The 26,781-nt window shown below is 37.0% G+C and overlaps 1 protein-coding gene across 24 annotated transcripts in view; it reads right to left on the bottom strand.

The window, feature by feature from the left end:
- Positions 1-26,781, bottom strand: part of NRCAM (neuronal cell adhesion molecule) — a 321,453-nt gene that overhangs the window by 92,349 nt on the left and 202,323 nt on the right. The window lies entirely within an intron of this gene.

Below are 26,781 nucleotides of genomic sequence, written 5' to 3'. Positions count from 1 at the left end.
TCCCTCTGTTGAATATCTTCAATTCATGCTATATGTCTCTGTTTGTACATAGTTGTTTATATGCTGTCTCTGCTATTAAACTGTGAGCTCTCTGAGAGCAAGTGCTTAATAAATGGCTAACTGACCAAGACTGCTATAGGATACTGCTGTGTTCTAAACAAAGACACAAAGAAGACAGCAACATAAACCAATGGCAAGGGAAAAGACCCACACAAACCTTCAATTTTTGCCTAACAAACTTTTCTCATGCATTTTATGTACTACCTAATGAACTTGCTTTCTTTAGAATACAGAAACAGGATGAGCTCATGGTAACTTCAACATAGAAAATGAACATGGAATTGTATCAATATATTGCCAAACTAAATCAAGTCATCCTACATGTTGACATATTCAAATTACATCTAAATTCACCAGACATCCACAGTTACCCTTTCCACATCGCAACTTTCTCCATCGTGGTTTTAATGTTTCGTGGTTTGGCATAAGAAATTAAATGGGAATTTTGAGGAATTTGTGGAAGCTGCTGATGACAAGTGAAGGCCAACAGATGACATAGAGTCTATGACTAAATACTTAACCAAAATTTTACAATAAGGAATTGAAAGCACCCTATTAAAGATAAAGAAAAATTCAGACTTCTTCTCTGGTATGAAGGGAGGGCCAAAAAATTTTACCCAGATTTTCCAGATTGCAGGGGCGTCATGCCCCTAACCCTTGCAATGTGGAAGAGATAAATGTATATTGCTTGATCTGATTGATGCAGACACCTCCTAATTTTCCTGCTGAAAAGCTGATTCTGAATTCATGCATAAGCTTCAAAAGGGAAGGAGGAAGGGATTAACCATAGCACAAATTATCTACCTCTGCAGTTTTATCTAGAAGAAGTTCCATTGGCTGTGTGCATAACATACATGTCCAAAGAAAGCAAAACAGATCTAACAGCAGAGAAAATAAATGGCAGGTTGGCTGCTATTTTTGGTTCCTGCTCATGTAGCACTCTTGTTCAAGTGCTTAGGATCTAAAAGAAGTGCTAAAACTCTAAAGCTGACAGACCTTTCTGAGTTTACAAATTAAATTGTGTCAATATTAAAAGTTCAGACTGATGTATATATGTCATATATACATATGTTTATATATAATATATATGCCAGCTTCAAAATTTATTGCATTTTTCACTGTTCCTTAACTCATTCACCTCTCCATCTTTTATAATTGAGGAAATAAATTAGTAACTCACTATAGCATTCTTTCAAATTCAATAAACATAGGAGAAGATGAATGAATGAAGCAGGCAATTTTAAAAAATCTTAGAAAGTTAATAAATTAATAACCTCTCAAATAAACACAAAAGTAGAAATCTTGAAAACCAAAGAAGAGATAAACATAATTTTAGACAAAATGCTAGTCAGTTCAATGAGCATTTATCAAATACCTATTCTGTGCAAGGTACTGGGCTAGGTACTGGTGTGTTTTACATCTATCAAAAAAAGAGTGATGAATGCAGAGTGTAAGTGCTCAAAAAGGTCATCCAGTCCATGACTCTCATTTTTACTAATCAAGAAACTGAGGCCAAGAGAGATTAAATGATTTGCCTGAGGTCACACAACTCATTAGTGACTCCTGCATTAGATTCCTGCCTCTTCATCTAAAACCTTTGCTATAATAGCTAAGTGTTCTTAAAAATAAAAATCTAAAAATTGAAATATGAAATTTAGGATAAGACTTACTGTGACAAACACTAAATTCCCACAATGATGCATCTAAATGAACAAAGATAAGGGGAGGTCTCTCAGTAGTAACATGTTAGCTGCACCATTAGCCATGAAGTGAATTCCATTTGTATGCAAACAGAAAGCAAATGCTCAACCCTCTCTTCTGACTCCTGTATAGATCATATGAAAAATCACCCACACCCCATGCATCTGTACCATACCTAATTTTTCAGGCTATCAGAGGGTGATACCTGCGGATAGGATTAAGTCCTACACACTCAATCATAATGAAAAGCCAATACAGCATAGGAAAGTTGTGTCTCTCACTCAGTAGGAATGAAGGATGCTTATATCCCTCACAAAGAAAAATTATTATTTTTATTCATGTATATATTTATTTATTCATATAATATTTATGGAAAAGTCTTTTCTCTCCCCTTGGGAATAAATCTGTCTTGTACCTCATCTTGGAAAATAATGTTTGCCTGTATTTAAGTAAAATGAGTTTCAATAAATCATATTAAATTATTTTTTAAAATAACAAAAATGAGTTAATGTGATTTGTTTAAAACAACAATTTTCCTTATAAGTTAATGTTAAAATCATGGGAGACATAAGATGACATGCAATTTTTAATAAATTATTTGCCAAAGAAATGGGTAACATTAAAGTCATAATGTGTATTGGAATAAAATAAATTAAAGGGAAATTGTTAATATAAGGTATCCTTACTTATAAAAACCTCATAGAGTAAAAGTTAAATAATAGTAATCCTAAGAAAAAGGGCAAAGGGTTATTGTAGAAAAATGAAATATTATATTACATTACATTTTATTTCATTTTTAACATCTTTTAAGTTATATATCTATTATACTGCAAATAGAAATTCTGAAGAGAGGGGGGAGTCTTTTTTATCAACCACCCCCCCCCAAAATACATATCTCAACTATAAAAGAAATGTCTCACTACATTGTTTATGTATTTCAAGGTAATGTATATGCCTTGCTAAACAAAGGCACCATCACCTATTTCAACTGCCAATGAAATAGACTCATCAAAAAAACCAAAAAACTAACTATATTTACTCTTGGATATAACTTTCAAATGACTATTCTTTAAACAATTAGCACTGCATCCACAATTGGAAAGTAATATTTTACTTACCTTCTCTTCCAAGGCAAGAGTGAAAGCTCTTTAAAAGTACATCTGATTTATTACTTACATTCCTCTTTGGTTTGTATCCAGTGTCATACATTGGTGATTAACAATAAAAGCTATACAATATGTAATATGATCTACTTACTCTCTAAGCTGATAAATATTCTTATGTGATAGCCTGTCCTTCTGACACACTAATTACTTTCGATGACGACCCATCAGTGGGTGGCATGAATGAATGATGAACATTCACACAGTGAGTGATGTTAGAAATCTTATTCAGCAATTGAACTTGCATGGTGTAACTTATTTTTTACATTTCAAATTTTAAACATGAAAACTTCAAATCCCTTGTTATTTGTTGAGCTAACCAATCATTAATTTTGTGGCTATATCTACACAGGACAGCAAGAAAAGTGAGAAATAATTAGAAAATGTAACATAATTAACACACATGAAGGAACTCATGAATTATATGTATACCCACAACCATAGAACAAGCCTAAAATGCAACTTGTGGTGTTATCTGAATTGAATTACAGTAATTATTTTTTAAAATGATATGGGAATTTTTGAGGAATTAAGGTGCCTGTTTCTAGTGTCATCCTAGAGAAAGTATCAAAATGGAACCTTTCAGAGAACATTTTCTCCAAGGTCCTTGGTAGCTACTCTTAAGGTTTCATGTTACAGTAAAAAGAAAAAAAATAATCCTTGGGATATCATATGTAGAGGAGTGGTTTCCAGTGACTGTTTGGGCACAAAGAGCAGATGTGCCCTATACATTGAGATAACTTGGACATTCTTCCCCACCCCCACCCCCACCCCCACTCCCCTCATCCTTTGTCTTCCTCCATTTCTCTTATTCAGCCTTTAGCCTATTAAACAAAAGGATTTAATGATGTTAGTCTTTGATGTGAAAAAAGGGAAATCTTAGTCTGCGAAAATTTATGAGAGGTTCTTCAAAAGAGCTGCAAAACTAGGCCAATCTATGCAAGATTCATTTTAAAGAAATTTTAGACTCAGGGATGTAAGGGGAGTCTCTTGCAAAGGAAGAGAGTGTTGAAAATTGCAAGGCTTTTTTTAATGGATCTGTGACTTTTTTTTAGGAAGAGACAAATGAAAAAATTCCCTTTACCAATGCAGATTTTTAGCTGTCCTGCAATTTAGTATCTTTGAGAGATGTCTGGGGAACTAAGAAGTCAAGTGACTTTCCCCAAAGTCGCAGAGCCAGCACGTGTCAGAAGAGGGAGAAATTTTTTTAAAGAGATGTAATTAATTGTAACGCACATGTTTCTATCTGGATGTCAACTCTTCCCACACACATTTCTGACTTGACATGGTGATCTCAACAAATGAAATGTTCTTGAATAAGATGACAATTGATTTGAAATCCTTAAGAATACAAGTGGGACGTTGTAAATAACATCCCAGAGGGAGATGACTAACAGTGCTTGAGTTGTTGCTAAAGATGTGGACCTAAGAGGAAGTCAGTTTAAAAACCTGCTCCTCTCCCCTTTCTCCTAATATACAGGGATGATGCTTTAATCCACCATCTCCAATTCTTTCATCTCTTCTTCAGGCCCAAGGGATTTGGGTGGCCAAGAATGATGGAGGAGGGAGAGTAAATAATGGAGGTGTCAGAACAAGAGATAGTTCTTGTTCAATCTCTGTTCATTTCTCCTTCTTGCTTCAAATATTGGTGACTAGTCAAAATGTATTGGAAGGAAGTGTGGCGTGGTGGAGGACAGAGCAATTGACTGACTTGGAGCCGGGGTGCTTACCAGACTCTATCTCTGTGATTAGGCAATTATTCTATAAAACATATGACCTTTTTTTTCCCCTGAAGATAATAGAGCTAGACCTTGATGGAAATTTAGAGGTCATTAAATTGAACACTCCTCACTTTACAGATGAGGAGATGGAAGAGGTTTAATGACTTGCCCAAAGTCACAGACTAGTAATCAGTAGAGGTTGAATTTGAATTCAGATTCTCCAACTACAGAGCGCTTTTTCTGAGCACTGAGATCCTAATCTGGGTTTCTTCACCTGTAAAGAGGGGACAACACACATACTTCTGCCCTCAGTGGGTTGTTATAAAGAAAGTGTTTTACAAACCTTAAAATACTATGTGAATGTGAATTCTCACTAGGGTTACAAGAGAACCGATTATAGAATCTTTCATAAGATGCTAAGACAGCAACGAGACCAAACCAAAAATTACTAGCTGAAAAGAAAAAAAAATCTAAGGAAACATCCCATTTAAGGAAAAAAATCTCAGGAAACACTGTACCAAATGATCAGTTTTACTGGGGTTTTGTTTCCACTGAATTGCCTTTTTATTTTCTTAGAGAATATGCCTTATTGTAAATTTTTTTTCAATATAGTATACAGACCCAAACAAATTCACAATTAAGTTCTTTATAATGAATCATAATTGAAAACACTTAAGCAAAACAAACTAAAAAGAGTGATTGGGACGGATAGTACATACAGCCTTGTACATACAGCCTTGTTTGCAGTTTGTTGAAAGAAAGGAAGAATGTGTGCTTTAGTAAACTAGTCCCATCTCTGACAGTACTGCCTATGTGACCCTGGGCAAGTCCCAATCTCTCAGTGCTTTAGAGAACTACAATAATAATAGGTACTACATGCCAGGCCCTGTGTCAAGCACTTTACAAATATTTCATTTGCTCTCTCTTGAGCTCTCTGAGGCAGCACAGTGAAGAGAAGGTGCCTAGATGTTTTGCTAGAAAGATTTCCTTTTTGGGAGAGTTTATAACAATGAAATCCCAGGACCAGACCAAGAAAAAAGATATTACTAATCTCATGTCTTGTTTTTCTTCTTTTCTTTTTAATTGAACGGATCTATTTTGGGTTAGTGTGGCTGCAGCTTCCTTGTGGACATACCATTTCAGGAGGATCAACAATCTAACAAGTGGTTTTAATACATCACATAGACTTATGTCTCTGAAAAATGAAAGGTATCAGGTGGTTCTATTTGACTGCTAGCAAACTGGATTAAACTGAAAAATGAGGTTGGTAGAGTCCAGCTAAGCACCATCTTAAGCATTCCTTCTTGATGATTTCCCATGTGGCAGAAAATAAAACATAAGAGCAGAAATGAGGATTTGGTGCTTCTAGAGGGAACTGTCACAGGACAAAGAAATACCATGAAGAATAAAGATGAGATTCTGATTTATAGCCTCCTCTGCTTCCAAGCACTAAGAGTCAAATATTAGACTTGGTCTCTGAGTGAATGAAGCCTTAGCCTCTACTCAATCTCGAGTAAAACTTGACACTGGGGAAAAATGGTAGAGGAAGCCAAAGCAAAATGCCCTCTTGATTCTTCCCCCATTCAACCTACTTTACCTCCTCTATGAAGTAGAAACTAAATTAAATCAATTGGCTAATTCCTAAAATGTAAAATGGAACGCTACTCCAAAGCTCAGATCTGAGAAATGGAAACACCTCAATTACTGTATGACTTTGGCCCTTGATACTAGCTTCTGACACCCAGGATGAGTCATTTGTCCAAGCTCTGGCTTACTTTGCCTTTTGGTCATCGGGAGTTTCTGGAAATTCCATCAACAGGGTATGAGGAATGAATGGTAATGATTAAACTACTTCAACAGGGAAAAAAACATGTCATGGGATCTGACTTTTCTAAACGTTATCCTTACACTCAGCATTGTAGAAAAAAATAAAGCAGAATATGTCTAGCTGGCTGTCATTTTAATAGAAGTATTTTGCTATCATCTGTCATTTGCGGGGGGGGGGGTTTCCTATTAAATACCATCGCATGATTATCATCATCTCTTTGGAAAACCCAAGATAAATCAGGAGTACATTTTTTCCTTTTTTTAAACAATAGTATTCTGATAGCCAACATAGATCTCATCTCATATAGACACCCATATATACATGTATTATGGCAACTAGGTGGAGCAGTGAATAGAGCATTGGACTAGGAATCAGGAAGACTCAACCTCTTGAGTTCAAATCTGGCCTCAGACACTTACTAGGTGTTTGACTGTGGGCAAGTCAGTTAACCCTGTTTGCATATGTAGAATGAGCTGGAGAGGGAAATGGCAAACCACTCCAATATCCCTCCGAAGAAAATCCCAAGTGGGATCACAAAGAGTTAGACATGACTGAAATGACTTGACAACATAGACATATATGTGTGAATGTATATAGGGAGAGAGTGACAGGGAGCTTTTAACCAAGGCCAATCTGAAAGTTAATACCCTGAGTCAATGCTTTACATTCCCATGTTAAAGGTAAAGCATAAGTCTTTGAAGCACCTTTGACTCCTGCTGAAGCTATGCCTGAGGAAGTTGTGGGCCCACAGAGAACATCCCTCCAGGCTTAGAGCACCACCACTATCCCAGAACAAAAGTACATTATATGTTTACCTGCAGCCCCTTAACACTAGATTTGTGTGCGCGCATGCATATGTGTGTGTGTATGTATACAGTTGATGTTAAGTTAAATGAGTATCAAAGGTAGCCATAAAGGGAGAAAAGTGACGAAAGGCCATGGAGTATGTAAAAGGGAGGTGGATTTAGAATTACAGGTAGATGGCATGAATCTCAAATCTCTGATTTTTTTCCTTTTTTTTTTTTTGGTTAAGGTAGGTTGGCTGGAACCACCTTTTTCTCCTCAATCACTGCCAAATCACTTGTTCCTGTATACACAGAGGGGTGCCACCCTGATCACCTTAATTAAATGCCTTTTTAAAACAGATTTCTAGGTAAGGGAGTAAGGGAGTACTGAAATCTTGAAAACACAAGGTATATTTTGTTAAGGTACACAGGGGACATGGGAGAAAACATGAAATGTTGCCTTTTCAAGTCACTGTCAGGGCAGGAGAGGGTAGATCACAAATTAAAATGCTAGAACTCCACTCCAGCCTCAGGCTGTTGTTGTTTCATGGTTCCAGGTGTGTCTGACTCTTCATGATCCAATTTGGGCAAAGATACTGGAGTGCTTTGCCATTTCCTTCTCCACCTCATTTTATCTATGAGGAAACTGAGGCAAACAGGGTTAAGTGACTTGCCCAGAGTCACATAGCTAATAAATGTCTCAGGCCAGATTTGAACTTGGGAAAATGAGTCATCTTGATCCCCAGCCTGGTGCTCTATCTACTACATTACCTAGCTGCCCCTAAATGGCCTAAAGCTATTTTATGTCAACTACAAATCAGAGTTGCTGCTGGTAGGCATTATCTTTCAGGTCTAAAATTCAGGGAAAAGAAGAAGGAAGAGGAGAAAGAGGAGGGGGAGGAGGAGAAAAGGAGGAGGAGGACAAAGAGGTGGAGGAGAAAAAGGAGGGGGAGGAGGAGGAGGAGGAGGAGGAGGAGGAAGAAGAAGAAGAAGAAGAAGAAGAAGAAGAAGAAGAAGAAGAAGAAGAAGAAGAAGAAGAAGAAGAAAAAGAAGAAGAAGAAGAAGAAGTAGTAGTAGAAGAAGGACGTTTTCATGATAAACACTGAGGTTTTGGGGTTTTTTGGGGGGGGGTAGTGTGAAAGGGGGAACATAATTCAATTTAGTTTATTAAACATTTATGTTTAGTCTAATTCTGCCTTTTAAAGATGAGGAGACTAAGGCCCAGGCAAGATAACTAAGGTAGTTGGCCAAGGTTACTTTGATATAAAAAGTTAGAGTCCATATTAAACCTGTTATCTGACTTCAAATTCAGTGCTCATTCTCCTGCACCGGGTTGCCCCCAGATTATTCCTACAGGATGTTTATTATAACTATTATTATCATAAACTAAACTGCTTGAACTCCATTCCAGTCTGGCCAGTTAAATTAATTCCATTTACAATATGCACTTGAAAATAATAAAAACTGAAGATTTAAAAAATGACATAATATAGACTTTATTAAAAATGGAGATTTACTTTCTGTTCCAATGGAACTGATGGCTCAGTGGATTGAGCTCTGGGCCTGGAGTCAGGGAGATCTGAGTGCAAATGTGGCCTCAGACACTTACTAACTATGTGACCTTGGGTGAGTCACTTAACCTCTGTTTGCCTCAGGATCCTCATTTGTAAGATGGAGATAATAGCATCTGCCTCCTAGGGTTGTTGTGAGGATTAAATGAGATAAAATATTTAGCACAGTGTCTGGCACATAGTAAACACTATATAAATGTTATCTACTATTATTATTAATCCAAATGAAGCTTTACTGTAATTATATTTCCTTTTGTAAATGTTATAACTCATGGTAAACTTTAATATAGTCTTGATATAACAAGGTATTCAGATCTTCTTTCCTCTGAGCAGGGGAAAGTTTTGAGACTTGACTGCATGGACTTTGAGGAGATGGACTCTTTGCATTATTGTAACTGCAGCCTGGGAGACCCAGGGGAGCTGTGTACAGACATTTGGAGTTGAGAAGAGGCTGCACAAGCATTTGTTTCAAGCAAGGAGGTGAAATGGAGGTTCCTGTGGGGAAGTAGTCATCCAGAATTTCCAGAGAGCTGCCTCTCTATCATAGACAATGGAGAAGCTTTAGGTCAAAAGAAGAGTGGAATCCATTTGTTATTGAAGTGTGACTTCAGCCCAGGTCTAGTATTTGACCTATACCATAGTACCAAACTGTCTCAGATATTTAATTCAATTGCATTTCTATTTTTTAAAGTGATGGTGTTTAATTTTAATTTAATTTAATTTTATTTTATTTTCAGTTTCAAATTCTCTTCTTCCTCCTTCTGCTCTCCCAACCCATTAAGAAGGCCAGAGAAATGAACTCTATTACAAATATGTACAGTTATGTAAAAAAATTTCTGTCTTAGTCATGTCCTTAAAAAAAGAAAAAGAAAGAAAGAGAAGAAAATAAGCTTCAGATTGTATTCTGAATCTATCTCCAGTTTTCTATCTAGAGGTGGAAGACATATTTCATCCTGAGTCCTCTGGAATTGTGGTTGGTCATTGTGTTGACTAGGCACACCTAGATGGTTCAGTGGACAGAGTGCTGGCCCTGGAGTCAGGAAGATCTGAGTTCAGATCTGGCCTTAGACACTTGCTAGCTGTGAGACCCTGGGCAAAGTCAATTAATCTGTTTGCTTTAATTCCCTGGAAAAGGAAATGGCGACCAGCTCCAGAATATTTGCCAAGAAAACCCCATGGACAGTATTTTCCACAGGGTCATAAAGAGTTATATTGATTAGAGTTAGTAAGTCTTTCAAAGTTGATTATCTTTACAATATTGTTGTTAGTGTAGAATTTATTCTCTTGGTTCTATTCATTTCTCTTTGCATCAGTTCATATAAGTATTCTGAGGTTTTTGTGAAACCATCCCATCCATCATTTCTTACAGCACAATAATATTCCATCCCATTCATATACTATAAATTATTCAGTCATTCTTTACTTAAAGGACACCGCCTCAGAAAGTACTGCATTTTCCATATTTGCTTAGAGTTAGATCCACCAACATAGAAAATGAGCTTTGTATATGTTGCTCAATTCTTTAGGTTCAGTGGGTTTTGATTTCTATTAACAATTTTTAAAAGTTCCTCCTATTTTGAAAGAGTAACCACACCACTCAGGAGCATTGATTCCTCACCTTTCTAGGCTACCGAATAAATCATAATCTAAGAATATGGAATAAATCCATAGTCTAAGACTATATTTCTCAGAATTCTACACAACCATATCTTGAAGCCTTTCCCTGTCCATAGGAAAGTCAATGTGAATCCCCATTACATATTTTTAAAAACCCTAACTAAAATGAAAAGAATTCTATTAATTTCACTGTTACAGGTTTAGAAGGAGAAAGGACTTTAGAGAACAGTTAACATAACTTTCCTGTCCTCCTATTCTCTATTTTACAAATGAGGAAACCGAGACTTAAAGAACCCAAGCCATTTGTCCAAGGTCACTGAGGAAGTAAGCAGCAGATTCAATATTTTAACCTAAGTCTTTGGATTTCCCATCCAGGACCCATTTCACTTTACCACACTATGACTCCAAGTGAATAATGAACAATAAATTACTTTATGAGGCAGCTTGATTTCTTCTGAGAGGAATTTCAGAGTGAAGAAAGTTTATGAGGCTGAGACTATCGTGACAAAAATAAATCAAGTAAAAGAAGGTTAGTGTTGAACTTTTATGGGACGTTTGTCATTTTCTTGTATAAACAATTTTATTGTCACTTGGAAGAACTGTTTTCTTGAAGTTAGTGACAAATTTCCATGCTTCATTATACTTTCTGCCACATTAAAGGTATCATTTACACCTAACTTGACTTCAAATTCAAATTCGTCTCTAGCTTCATCTTTGTTCCCATTTCATCTTTTAGTAATGGTTGGTGAAAATGCTGCCCACACAAGTCAGACTGAATGTATCAGTTGTATTAGGCTTTTGTTCTTTTTTCCATCAAAAGTCACTATATCCCCTCCTTGATCCCACATCATTCGTCAGTCACCGAGTTATTAAAACTAGAAATGCTAAGTTAGATTCTGACTCACGTTCATCTTACAGAGATAAAAATAAGTTGCTGAAACTGGAGGTGGAAAAGACCCATGGAACCAAGACTGCTAAGTCTATGAAAGATTTTTTTTCTCCTCCCTTCACCGTACATTTAAGAAGTGGGCTGAATGGCCCTCTGCTTTGGGGACTACATTGTGATAAAACAACCGCCAAAGTGCTCTGCTATTCCGAGATCTCTCCTTTCGCCACAGTGCCAGGAATTCTTTTAAAGTCTTTCTATAGCTTATTTTTGATAATGGCCCCTCAGTTTTGTTAATATTTTACAGGATTTCATTTTTGTTGGGGAGGGTGGTAGCATTCTTGCTGTTACTATCCAAACTCTGAATTTACTATATATTTACTAATCAGATAGAGAAGAAATTAACATAGCCCACTTCTAACTACTTCACACTGGCAGTTATCTGTAACTGTTGGTATTTTCTAATGATGGACAGATACATTAAATCACACAGTATTACGTTGAATTAAGGATTTTTTTGGTGTCTCTCTCTCCCTCTCTCTCTCTCTCTCTCTCTCTCTCTCTCTGTCTTTCTCTCTCTCTCTCTCTCTCTCTCTCTCTCTCTCTCTCTCTCTCTCTCTCCCACCTCCCTTTCCTTCTCCCTCCCTCCTTCCCCCTCTCCTTCTTGACATAAGCATTCCTATCACAGACACTTTGGTAACTAGAAGAAATCAATCAGCAATGCAGGACTTTTCCCATAAAGTCTGTCTCATAGACCCATGGATTTTCAATGCCTTTGGAATGATTTTTTCCCAGCTCTTCCATTTGCTACCTTTGTGACTTTGGGCAAATCACTTTTAGCTCTCCAGGCCTGTTGTCTCCTCCTTTGTCAGAAGAAGGTGCTGGGCTAGATTTCCTAACTAATTCCTTCTCAGCTCTGTTACCTTAGAGAATCTCATTGTCACATCTACATGTTGCTTATAATATACAATACTAAGTATAGCTCTTGTTCTATAGCCCTTGAAGGTTTACAAAATGCTTCAATTCCTTATCTCTCTTGATCCTTGGGCAGATATTACATTTTAACAGATGGAGATACTGAGCCTTAGAGAAATGGTCATTTTTCCACAGTCACACACCTATAAGAGTCTGAGGCAAGACTTACATCCAGATCTCTCCTGATTCCAAGTCCTCCACATCTCATTCAAACAAGACAGATGCATCTGATAGTAGACCCAGGCCCTCAATCCTGGCAGCACTTCATTACCAGCAAAAGAAGTCTGGATTATCATCTGAACTTCCTAAATATTGTAATACATTCATTTCTTTCAACAAATTTACAAATTTAATAAGGTAATTTATCATCTTGCTTTACAAATTTACAGATATTTAAATTTGTTTTCTCATTTATCAAAGAGGACAAAACTTAGAAAATGAAGTTAGTTTTTCCTAGGGGTGGGGTGGGGATTGGTGATGAGGGGGAGGTGTTATTTTTTTTCCTTCCCACAAATTAATTTTCATGTTTTCCTAGCTCGGTCAAGAGATTATATGGTCATAGATTTCAGAGCTGAAAATGACCTTGCAGGGTGTCTTATCTTACCTAACTGAGGCCCAAAGAGGGTAAAATTGAGCAAGGTCACATAGACAGTCAGTGGTAGAGTTGGGAAAGGTCCTATGTACCACATTCATTGCTCTCTCCACTGCACCACATTGAGATAACAATATAACAAACTGTCGCAGATATTCGTAGGATCATACACCAACACCTACAAGGGACCTTGGGGGCATCTGATCCAAGACTCTCATTTTACAGATTAGGAAGACTAAGGCCCAGGCAAGTGAAGTGACTTGACCAAAATTACACAGGATTGATTTGAACCCAGATCCTTTGGCCCCAGAATCAGAGCTCTTGAAGGATTAGAGCCGAATCAAACCCTATTTTAAACCATCACTCCAAAAATAACCGAACCTAGGGTTGCCAAGCAATATTAAAGACAAATTTCCCAATTCTGCCTGCTCCAGGAGCTAACTGTTACTATTGTCACCAGCTTTACTAACAGGGTCCTCTCTCCTAGCACTGTGATTTAAATCTATTATTTATTCTCCTCGCCCCCAGGGAAATTACTAAATTAAGGCCCCACCCAACAAGGACCCCCCCCCCCCCCATTGCATTCTCCCGTTGCTATATTTTCCTTGCGTGACCTTCTTTCCTGAAAGGTATAGGGGGGCAAGTGGTTGCGGGAATGCGGAGAGGGAAGGACCTCGCTACCTTCCCCTCTAGGCTCAGGGGCAGCAGCCCTCAGCTCCTCTCTCCAGGGGTCGGCCCCCAGGGACAGCTGGAGCTGTTTCCATGGACTAGCTTGTGATCTCCTGGAGCCAGACAGCTGACATGCCACATGGTGTCACACTTCCGGCTGCCCCCTCTGCATCCTTCTATTGTGCTCTGAGGTCTGTGTGGGAGGGGTCACACCTGCAGGCTGGATTCTTCACACCCCCTCCCTTGCCAAGGGTACACCTTCTCAGGGTGCTCATGGAGAGGCTGGAGCATGAAGGATGAGGGTTCAAGATCACCCAGAACATTCTCCTCACTTTAAAGAGAAGGAAACTTTGGTGAAGAGGGACTAAGGTCACGTAGGTAATGAGGAGCAGAGAGGGAAATCAAATTCATATCCTCTGAGCCCAAACCTCATGCACTTTCCATATATTACCCTGCCTCCCCTGCACTGGGGGGCCCGGCACTCCCCCTGGTGCTGTCCAATCTCAGGTCACCAGTGCCGCTGCTGCCGCTGTACTTTCCAAATCCACCCAGGGGCCCCCAGATCAACCCCTCAGGTCATTTCTCATGCTACTTTTGCTACTGCTGCTGCTACATACTCCAAAGCAGACCACCAGAGACCACCCCTGAGCAGAGTGGAGCCATGCAGCTCTTCACTTCCTACGAATATACAGACTCATCTTCACTACAGTCATTTTCTTCCCCTTTGTCCTGATGGGTACCCCAGCCCCCCACTCCCTTTCTCTGAGAATTATGAGGAACTCAACCCTTCCATCATTTCTGAAAAGTGCATGTCAGTGGACTGCCCTATTGTTCCACTCACTGTCTTTTATGATTTCTCCGACCAAAATTCCCTTCCCCGGACACCACTACCTATTCATATTGTCTTTCCTATAAAAATATAAACTCCTTGAAGACAGGGACTATCTCATTTTTCATATTTGCAAAATCTGAGTTCAAACTCCACTTTAGGTGCTAATTTAGCTGTGTGGCCCTAGGCAAATCAATTAACCTCTTAGCCTCAGTTTTCACATTTGTAAAATGGAGATAATAGTACCTACCTCATAGAGTTATTGTGAAAATCCAATGAGATAGGATGTGTATGTGTATGTATGTTCAGTCATTGAGTCATGTCTGGCTCTTCAGGACCCATGTACCATAATGTCCATAGGATTTTCTTGGCAAAGATAACGAAGTAGTTTGTCATTTCTTTCTTTAGTGGATTAAGGCGAACAGAAGTGACTTGCACAGGGTCACACACCTAGTAATTATCTCAGGCTGGATTTGAACTCGGGTCTTCTTGACTCCAACCCCAGTGCTCTATCTACTGGGCCAACTAGCTGCTCCAACATATGTATAGCTCTTTGTAAACCTTAAAGGGCTATGTAAATGTTAGCTATTAATAATAATAAAAATTTTTTATTCATTTGAGTATCAAATTCTTCTTCATATGCTGGCTAATAGAGTTCAGGGGTACATAAGAAGTATGTATATAAAGTGCTGGGAATAATTCTGGATATCCCATAGGTCGTTAAGTTACATATGGAAGCTGCAGTCTAACAGAGATGCTTGGTTACACTTATAGAAATAGAATTCTTCTCCTCCCTCTCTTTCTTCTCCCTTCTTGCCTTTCTTCTTTCTTTCTTGCCTGTAATTATGTTTCCCTGTGAATTTTAAGAGTTTGGTGGCAATTTGCAAAGTTTAACCAAAAATATAAACTTGTAAAGAAAGATCTTTCTGTTTTCCTGACAACAGCTTTGTAATAAAAATATTATACTCCAAAACCTTTTAGTTTACTTGGGTTTATAGAACAGGTTATTTGTGAATTTATTATATGCACATAACATACATATAGTCTTAGGCATATTATAACAAGGCAAGGAAAATACCAATTACCAGGATCTAACCAAATGACAACCATTTTACAAGCTATTAATTCAAAGCTTGAGGGTAAAAAGATAGGATTCATTTATTCATCATGAGGTGAAGCCAATTCCTTCCCTAACATAACAATGTTTTCCCTGGAGCAGTTACTGCATTAGGAAACAATATATTTTAGTAAAAAAGAAGTACCTATTTACCCAGAATTCTATATGTAATTCAATTTTAGCTTACAAATACACTACTCTCCTTATTCATAGAGCAGAAGCACAGAGCAAACTATTTTAATGAAACATATTTATTCCTTTTCAGAAGAAGTAGGAAAAGGATGGAGAGTAGGATAAGGACTGAATTTGTGCTTTCATTGGTACAGGGATTCTTGGGTAAGGAAACTCCTACCATGCATGTCAGGACCAACTACAACTTATTGTCCTAGAGAGTTTTTTAGAGAGCTAAACTTTCTCAGGCTTACATAGCCAGGATGTGTTAGAGGCAGGATTAGAACCCAGGTCTTTTTGGCTTTGAGGCCAGCTCTCTATCTACTACACCATGTACCCTCTGTTTACATTAGCAATATATTTCAATTTGTTCTTACATCTTGAAGAGTAAGGCTTCACATTTTCCTCCAAAAGTTGTGAGCTCCTTTGAGGACAGAGATTATTTCATTTTTGTATTTGTAGTCTAGGTGCTTAGGGCAGCTAGGTTGTTCAATAGAGACAGTGTCAGGCCTGGAGTCAGGAAGACTTCTTCTTGAGTTCAAATCTGGCCTCAGACACTTAATAGCTGTGTGACCCGGAGCAAGTCATTTAATCTGTTTGCCTTAGTTTCCTCACCTGTAAAATTAGCTAAAGAAGGAAATAGCAAACTGATCCAGTATCTTTGTCAAGAAAATCCCAAAAGGAGTCTTGAAGAGTCTGACATGACTAAAAATGGCTGAACAATAACAGAAATTAAAAAAAAATGTTTGTTGAATGATTACCTGATATGGCTAGCTATGAAATATAATGAAAGAATGGCCTTTTATGAAAAAACAATCACTTTGTCATTTACACTAACACCTATACTAGAGTAAATAAATCATGAGGCAGAATTGAAATATTGCAAATACTATTTTTAAAATGGCGTAAGAAAAACTTACCAAACTTCATCACAAAAGTGCAAGACAGTGCAACTGATGACATAACTGAATATTCAGAACTTACACAACTCTACTTTATCCTCTGCAATTCATATAGCAACAGTTTTCTTTCCTAATTGAGGTGAACCAGGTGATCAATGTACTTCTATTATTCCCAACCCTCCTAGCAGATATTATGGAGTGAAAATATGAGGGACAAAGAAGGAAGACATTATATAATTTGTGACATTCATTAGCTATAGGGATAAACTGACACAAAAACATAAATATCAACTTAATTTTTAAAAGACATTCTGATGATGGGATGAATTAGTACAAAATAGTCAAGAGCTGATGAAGATGAATGGAGTCCTAATGATCCTCAGGTCACAGTTGCCCCCACAGAACAAAATGTCTTTATGAGATCTGGGAAACCCACTAAACCCAGATTGATAAATTTTATTGTTTGGATTAAAAACTATAGTGCTGGGGGGGAGGAGAGTGAGAATAAGGTTCAAATGGGGAATAAGAAAGGAAGATTTGATTAGGAGGGATTTGGGGAGAAGGAGGGAGAGAATTTCTCACTGGGAGTGAGGAAGTTAATAATAATCCTGTTGACTCAGAAGAATTAGGAGGTGTTCTGTCTTAGGTATCAATGTTATACACATATACCTTGGTTTCATACTCAAATATAATAAGCTTGTGGTGTCTGACAACAGAATATGGGAGCAACACAACGAAAAAAGTAGTAATTCTATTCATGGGGGAATGGCTGGCTACCCTACTCAAATTTAAGTTGAGAGTTCAAAATCTCCCTCTTGTTCTTCACACTAAGGAATTAATTGCTATGACTCCAGGTATGAATAGCAGTAAAAATGAAAACTGAAGAAACTTTAATGGATTATATGCTATGAGCAACATATTATCCAGCCTGATAAATGAGAAAAATTCAGATAAATGAGCCCCAAGTACAATATAAATTGATCTGAGACTAAAAAGAACCAGGTTGAATTTTAATAAAAGACTGAAAATATGGTCCATGGTATAGTATTCATAGAATTGCAGAATTCCCTCCACAAACTGAATACGTGTCATATTGTCTTTGCTTGAAGACCTTCTAATGGGAGGATCTGTTGTTTCTCTAGCCTGTCTATTCTGCTTTGGATAGCTCTTCTTGTTAGGGAGTCACCTGTTGCTTCTAAAATTATTTTTCTTTAGAATCCTCCTACTCTGTCCACAGAATCACAATCACTTAGACCTTAGAATTCATCCATTCATCCACTCATTTATTTATCATTCAAACCTTTAAGAGTTCTATTTTGTGGACAGAGAACTATGGCAGTCAACATAGGAAGGTATAAAGTTTAGATAAGACACAATCCTATACCAGGGGACTTACAGAGATTTCTATTGTATGTATATATATATATATATATATATATATATATATATATATATATATATATATATATATATCTACCTATATTGATATCAACCATATGTTGATAATATAACTATTATGTATAACTCTATATTCCACAATATATGGCTCTATTGTGGTTCTTAGGTTAAGAAATTCAGAATTTGGGGGCATCTAGGTGGCACAGTGGATAGAACACAGGCCCTGGAATCAGGAGAACCAGAGTTCAATTCTGGCCTCAGACACTTACTAGCTGTGTAACCATGGGTAAGTCACTTAATCTCGATTGCCTTAAAAAATTCCCAAAGAATTCAGCATTTCCAGATATTAACACTCACTTGCTTATATTATACCACTGAGATTAGAAGATAACAAAGAAGCAAACACAAAACGTCAGATGACTTTTCCAAGGTCATACGGAAAGCATTGGGTGTTTGGATAAGAGGCCTCACAGGAAACTTAGCAAATAGTACCTTTTGTCCTTTTTTTGGTTATGCTATGAAATTATTGTGGAAATGGAAAGAGGTCTCATTCTGTCTTTTCATTTGTTTCATGTGTCACTGTGGCCAAAAAAACCCCACAACTCTAAGAGCCAATTATCTAATGACAAACCTTCAAAAACCTGGAGTCATTTACATACCATGGTGAGGCACAGAAGTAGGACTTTTGCAGAAGATGGTAAACTATATCCTTCTAAATTCTTTAAAATCTATAAATATGGGTTCTTGCTAAAGAACAAGTAATTTATTGCCATTCAATCTTCTAACACAATAAATGTGGCAATTGCTATAGGGGTAAATTAGATTATTTTAGGTTGTCTTTTTAAAAAAATTTAATTGATATCTTCTGTTTCTGATATTATCATAGTTATCCCAAATATCCCCCTTCTCTCAGAGAACCATCTCATATAACAAATAGTATTTTTTAAGAGAGGAGAAAAATCAGCCCAACTTACCGACATTGAATGAAGTCTAAAAACATGTACAATCTATAATACCTATTGACCTCCTAAGCCCATGGAGGGATGGTTTGGGGGTATCTTCTCATATCTCTTCCTCTGAGCCCTGCTTAATCTTTATAACTTAGTTGCATTTACTTTGATCTTTTTGGTGTGTAGTTGTTTTTTTCCATTTATAATATTGTATTTACTGTCTACATTATTTTCTTGGCTCTGCTTACTTCATTTTTCTATTGCTTTGTATGGATCTTTCCATGCTCTTCTGTATTCATCACACACACAATTTCTTAAAGCATAGTAATGTTCTGTCACATTCTGGTACCACAATTTGTTTAGCCATTCCCCAATTGATGAATATCTACTTTATTTCCAATTCTCACAAAAAGTGCTGCTATAAATTATATTTCAGAGTATATGGAGACTTTCTTCTTATTGATGGCTTCTTTGGAGTACAGCCCAGTAATGGAATGTCTGGTTGAAAAGATATGGACATTTTAGTCACTTTATTTGTTTTTGCTTTGTCAGCATGATTGCATCTCCTGCTTTTTTGAATACTTGATGCATAGTAATTTTTTTTTCTATTCCCTGTTTTATTTTGTGTATATCTTTGTTTTTTACATGTGTTTCTTTGTAGCAACAGATTTTAGGATTTTGTTTTCTTATCCAGTCTGTCACTCTTTTTTGTTTTATTGGATTGTTTAATCCATTCACATTTAAAGCTATAAGAGTTAGGTTTATATTTTCCTCTTTCTGTCTTTAATACTGGGTTTTTCAAGTTATGATTTTTTGCTCTTTCTTTTGCTGTAAACACAGGACTATGTACCCTTGGTTACTTTGTCTTAATCTTTTTTAAGGTGGTCCAGTTCCCACTGGTTCTTTTCCCCTCACCCCTGATCCCCTTCTCTCATTTATGACTCCTTTCCCTTCGGTGTTTTGCTTATTAGTTCCTTTTGCTCTCTTCTTTTAACTGGTTATATATTTCTTCCCCTCCTTAGTCAAGTAGATTCCACCTTCCTCTCTTCCATTTTAATTTTGTTGTTCAGTCCTTTCAGCTGTGTCCAACTCTTTGTGACCCCATTTGGGTTTTTTTTTGGCAAAGATACTGGAGTAGTTTGCATTTCCTTTTCCAGATCATTTTACAGATGAGGAAGCTAAGGCAAATAAGGTTAAGTGACTTGCCCAAGGTCACACAGCTAATAAATGTCTGAAGCCAGGTTTGAACTCAGGCCTTCCTGACTCTTTTGCAAATGCTTTTTCATCTTTATGTAAAATTATTCTAGCTTAGTAAAAGAATAGTAATTATAGCTTACTTCTAGGATCTGTGATTTTGTCAGTGTGAGTATTCACTCCACTAAAATGTACCATAACCTTTCTATAATTTGAGAGATTGACATCAAGAGTTGCTGAGACCAAAAACCAAACCCTGTGGCTAACCTGGTTACAGACTTCTCTGAACTTAGTTTTGCTGGTTCTTGGGTGACAGGCACATGGTGTTGTTAGGTCCATACTGGTAGCTTTCTAGCTTGACAGGACCAGTTATCTCTCAAGTTGCATTGGCACAATCCTTGAGAATTCTTGTCACTGTTATCATAGCCATTATCGTCGTCATCGTCATCATCATCATCATCATCCTCTTTGTCAAGCATTTATTAACTACTTACTACATGCCAAGCACTGTGCCACTGGGAATACAAAGATAGGCAAAACCAAGTCTCTGTCCTCAAGAAGCTCACATCCTAATAAGGGAACCTACACTCAAATAGGTATATACATACAAGATATATACAGTGCAAAGGAGAAGTGATCTCAGAGGGAAGGTACTGGTGAGGGCCTGGAAGGGGAACGGCAAAAGGTCTCTTACAGAAGGTGAGATTGTACTCCTGTAGGAAGTCAAAGTCATTTACCAACCATGATGAGGCATTGAAGGGCTTTACTGGAAGAATAGGATATAAGCTTCTTTCCCTTTCAACCTGTTTGTTCTTTTATTTGGCAGTTCAGTTCAATAAACATTCATTGAGTACTTAAGGACAAAGTATTCTGTTAAGGCTGATAGATAATAAATAGGACATGGTTTTTACCCTCTAGGATTTTGTAACATAACAAGGTGAGAGGTGAGAAATAAAACATGCAGAAGTTGAAGTAAAATGTTTAAAAAATACATGAGATGTACTAAGTACCATTTTAAGGGTTGTTTTCCCTTACATTGTAAATGAACTCTAAGAGTTCTATGCAACTATGAAATTTCTGTTTTAATAGGGTTTTTTTTTTTGGTCAACTACCTACATCTCCATCAAGAACAATCAAACAAATGATTATATCTTAATTTAAAAAATGAAGTCAGTAGGCTTTCTCAGTAACTACCATTCACATTTCATACCCACTGCATTTTTCCATTTGTGTAACTACATATTTTTGTTATTTTTCACCTCTAAAACGACAGCCTGTATCTGTAAGAGCTTCTTCACACAGATGGCAATTTGTTAGCAAGACAGTTTGAGGATTAACATTGCTAATATCAGGATAATCTGTCACCTATGCAGTACTTCTACAATTACTGCCATGTAATAATTCCATAAATTATCAGCAGGAAGAATTTCACACTAATCGTATCTGTTATAAAGAAGTGACATGATATTATGTTAGAGAATAAAATATTGTGCAATAAAAAGAAACAAATTCTAAATATATCAATTAGTTGAAGGTTTTCAACCTTCCACAAAGCAGTATTTAGATACAGCCATAGCAATACTGAAATTTTTTGGCGGGGTGGGGGTGGGTGGGTCCAGACCTTTAATTTCTTCAGTGTAGAGCTCCCCAGAAATGGAAATTCCTTCCACCTATGCTGATGAACAACTCAGCTATAACCCATATTCTTAGAGAGTTGTCTGGGCACTGAGAAGTCAAGTGACTTGTCCAGGGTCACAAAGTATGCGTCCGAGGCAGGATTTGAACTAAGGTATTCCTGACCCCAAAGGTTAGCCCTCCATCCACAATACCTTGCTGCTTTTTAGACAATAACCAATTTATGACTTCTCTTTTTCTGGTAAAGCTTTGGTGACCCTTAAAAGGGTTAAAACAAAAGGAAAGAGAAATAAAGAATCTAATTATCCTTCATTTTTCCTTTTAAGTGCATGGTACTCTTAAAAGTAACTTACATTACTTCACCTATGCAGGAGATGACTTACCATTTTCTACAGAAAGGGTTAATAAGTGTACTGTACTACATTGGTTAGTTTCCTTTCTTTTTTCCTTAGGAAAGAAATCTTATCCAAAAAAGTTCTTTTCTCATTTACTAAAGAAACGAAGTCTCTTGGGGAAGTGGTGATATAACCATCTGTTTCTGTGATACTTTGCTATTTAGCCTTAGTTTGAAGACAAAAGATGACCTCTGGTGAAAACATGAATTTAATTAATTGCAGTGAAGATTTCTCTCAGAATTTCAGTTATAAAACCAAGTGATTTTCCTCCAACCTACATACTAAGCTTTTATATACCCAAGGTTTTGTTGGTTTATTGGCAACTGGCCAAGTTAGCAAATCCGTGAAAGGGACTGGCATTTCTTTCCTGGCAGTCTGGAATTTGGTAGGTCATCCTTTGAGGATTATTCATTCATGAAGAGTGTGTGGGGGGAGTTGTGAAGAAGGGGAAAGAAGGTGGAGCAAGGAGGGCTACAATTACAATTGAAAACAAACTTCTATCCACTGCTGTGCTTGTTCACTGCTTCATAACCACACACATATTTCAAAGGAGTCACAGTCAATGATGAAAGAAAGATTATTGAAACCTTCAAAATTAATTCAGTGTATAGGAAGTCGAACTGGCCTAAGTGAAAGACATTTTGCTCTCCTCCTGATGAATACAGATGTTTCTGTGAAAATAAACCCTTTAAGAGATCCATTTTTCTCATTTCTGTATCATAAACTACTCTGATTCTGAAAAGAGATTGCTTTAAGTTTTTCTTCTTTTAATTTAAAGGATTGTCTAATTTTTTTGATTACTGCTTTTTCACAATATTAACCAATAGTATTCCCTCTTTGAATTCAACAAACATTTACCAGCCACCTACTATGTAGAGAACACTGTCTTACGTTCTGGGGATAGACATAAGATTCCCAGGGGTGGGGAACCTGCAACCTCGAGGCCACATGGGGCCCTCTAGGTCTTCAAGTGCAACCCTTTGACTGAATCCAAATTTCACAGAACAAAGATTTGTCAAAGATCAGTCAAAGGGCTACACTTGAGGACCTAGAGGGCCCCATGTGGCCTCGAGGCTTCAGGTTTTCTACCCCGATTTAGAAAAAACATGATACTTGCTCCCTTCATGTATGCAATCTAGTGGGGAAATATGATGTACATACATACACTATGTAATGCAAAATAATACATTTAGAGGATGTAGGTGGGTACACAGGAAGTGCAAAGTACTGTGTGACATTTGAATGCCCTTGAAGATGGGGGAGATCAAGGAAAGCTTCCTAGAGGAAGCAGCATTTGGGGCAGGCTTTACAGAATGGGTAGAAATAGAAGAGGTAAAAGCCAGGGAAGAGAATACCAGAAAGGTGCATAGGCATAGGGAAGAGCATAAGCACAGACCTAGAGGAACCAGAATACAGTGAATAGAGAGCTGGACCAGAAGCCAGGAAGACCTGAGTTCAAATTTGGCTTCGGACACTTATTCACTGTGTGACTGTGAGGAAGTCACTGAACCTCTCCTTTCCTCCATTTACTAGCACCTCCCTCCCAGGATTGTTGTGAAGATTAAAGGAGATGATATTTGTCAAGAGCTTAGCACAGTGCCTGGCACACAGTAGGTACTTAATAAATATTTTTTTAAAAAAATCGTAAAGGATATGGAAAGGATTGGTATGAGATAAGCATGGAAAGGTAAGGTATCTTTATCATATAGGCAAGATGAAATTATTAGAAGGTTTCTAATACCATCATAAAAATTTAAATTTTACTTGGTAGACAATATGCAGCTACAGAAGGGCTCTGAGTAAAAGAGTGATCTGACCAAATTTATTGATAAGGCAGTAAGTTAGGCATTGATGTGACTACAAAAATTCCACTTTATTAAAAAAAGGGATGTGTAAAATATTTTTTCAGTGACTTTATCTTATCACTTAAGTGATAAGAAAAAAAGACTTGGTATATTTTTTTCAACAGCAAAATGTATTGCAGACTAACATTTTAAAAATACTTTTGTAATACCATATAATCAAAGTTAGCTAAAACTTCCATTGCTCCCTGTTTGTTATTTAATTCCTAGCTAAATTTATGGCATTGTTTATCATCCTTTTGCACATTTTTTCTTTCATGAAACAAAGAAAAATAAAAGTAGCTGATAAACAGTGCTTATCAATTTATGTAGCAATAGCACAATAATAGGGAACAATGCAAGTTATGGATAACTATGATTGGATGCTATTACATTTCAGTGAAATTTAACAAACCCATATGAATTATATGTGGATGGAGCAATTGTGAAAAGGACTAAAAAGAGGTCCTCAGTTTTCCCCTTTCTCTTAACCTCATACATTGCCATGGCTTCCACTACCACCTCTATGGGGCTGATTTCCAAAGTATTGAGATATAGAAAAATCTTTGGATTTGAAGAGAGAACATGGTCTCATGTCCTAGGACAGCTAAGTGGCATAATACATAGAGTGGCAGGTCTAGAGTCAGGAAGATTCATCTTAATGAGTGAAAATCTGGCCTCAGACACTTACTACTAGCTGTGTGACCCTGGGGAAGTCACTTAATACTGTTTGCCTCAGTTTCCTCATCTGTAAAATGAACTAGGGAAGAAAATGGCAAACCATGCCAATATCTTTGCCAATAAATGGGGTCATGGAGAGTCAGACACGATTGAAATGACTAAACACTAACATATTTTGAAATTCCAGCTCTTCTACTTGCTATATATTAACCGGATGACTTTTGGCAAGTCATTTAATCTTTCATGGGCCTCTGCTTCTTCCTCTGTGAACTAGATAATCATTAAGGTCCTTTCCAGCTGTAAATTTTATAATCCATTTATTCAGCCCTGACCCCTCCCTTGAATTCCAATCCCATATTTCCAACTGCCTGCTTGACACCTCTACTTAGATATTTTCAAACTAAACTCATCATCCTTTTACCTACATCTGCCCCTTGCAAATTTCTCTCGATGGTACCACCACCACCCTTCTAGTTATCTAGGCTAAGTGATGGCACCTATAACATTAAAATAAATGATTAGCCTCTCACAGGGACGATTACTTTGAAGGACGTTCTTGTTTGGATACATATGCATTGATCTGTGTGTCTAAAAAGTGAATGACATTAGCTATAGTTAACATCATAATATTCTCATGGATTTGGATTTCAAATTTCAAGAAAACATGAGAAGGTATGAAAAGTTTTAAAAAAAATAAAGATTAATAGAAAAATGACTTTTCTACTAATACTTACTAACAAGTACATTTTATTTAAATAAGAACAAAACAATGCCTACTTAATAGCACTTGGGAAATTCAATTGAATTTTTCAACAATGTATTGTAGTAGTATGGTAGCAAATTTTAAAATTTAGATAAATTAATATGAAAATTTTAAATGGACAATTATGAGACTCAAAAGGACACATTTTAAAAAAATAATTTCATGTGGATTCACTTGGTCATTGTGCTCACTCATCTCCTAGCTATTAATGATTTGCTTTAAAATGGAAAATGTGAATCTTTTTTCAATAGTGAGCACTGCACTGGCCATCTTAATGGCATGAGCCTAGCAAGAGCCTGTAGTTCTTTATTAGACTCTCCTAGACTAGAACAGGAGAGAAAAGAGCTTGTATTACCCTTCGATCAAAGAAGTGGCTGGATTATGGTAGATGCTTGGTGCTTAATTCTAAACTTTAGGAAAGAGTGGCTTACTTTCTGGAAGGGAGGAGAGCTGAGCCACTTCTTCTCATTGTTTCATAGGCTTCAAAAGTTATAATTTAGGCTATAAGGATATATTATTCACTAATAGAGAGTGGTTTTTTTTTTCCCTTCTCAATCTCAGCAGCAGGGAGGTCAGACTGCTATTCTCAGGTGAGACAAGAACCCTGTTTGTAGTAATATCCACAGTGTAATTCCAGCTAGAATTCAGAAATAATACTAGTAGAAACTCTGAAAGTCATGCAATGTATTCTGTTTGTTTCAATCAAGGCAACAGCTAGATTGTTGGGATTTTGAGTGTAAGGAAATTTGAGTTTCCATTAAAAATTATTTCTAGATAAATATAACTGAATTTAAAACACTTTGCACTTAACTACAGATTTGAACTAGAAACTTAGTGATTAAAAATTCAATCTGCCTTCTGAGTCCCAGTAGGGCTTCCAAGCCCTGCCAAGTCATTATTCACCAACAGGAGTATAGACTTCACAATAGATAATAGTAGTTATAGCAAGAAAATGGTGGTTTTTGAGGATTCTCATTGCCTGGGAAAGACATGAGGAAATTTCCTCACTAATGATATGAACAAGCACCTCTGCTCCAGTATAGAAGCAGAAAATATCATACTTCTGCTAATGAATACAGATTTAGTAAATTAGAAGATGGAAGGATTTATAAATTATTCTCATCAAAGAGTGAGTATGATATAATAATTGCCAACATTTATATTGGGTGCCCCAAAAGTCTTAATGCAGTTTGAAGTGATTAAGGCTTGAATAAAATCACTGAGACTTTGGGATACCCTGTTTCATGCTTCGCATCTGTCTTCTCATTTGAAACATAACCACCTTATTAGTTAGGTACTGCAAATTTAATTAGTCCCATTTTTACAGATGAGGAAAA

The sequence above is a fragment of the Trichosurus vulpecula genome, chromosome 5, assembly GCF_011100635.1.
Source record: "Trichosurus vulpecula isolate mTriVul1 chromosome 5, mTriVul1.pri, whole genome shotgun sequence".
Classification (NCBI taxonomy): Eukaryota; Metazoa; Chordata; class Mammalia; order Diprotodontia; family Phalangeridae; genus Trichosurus; species Trichosurus vulpecula.
This window is presented reverse-complemented; position numbering and strand designations above follow the sequence as displayed.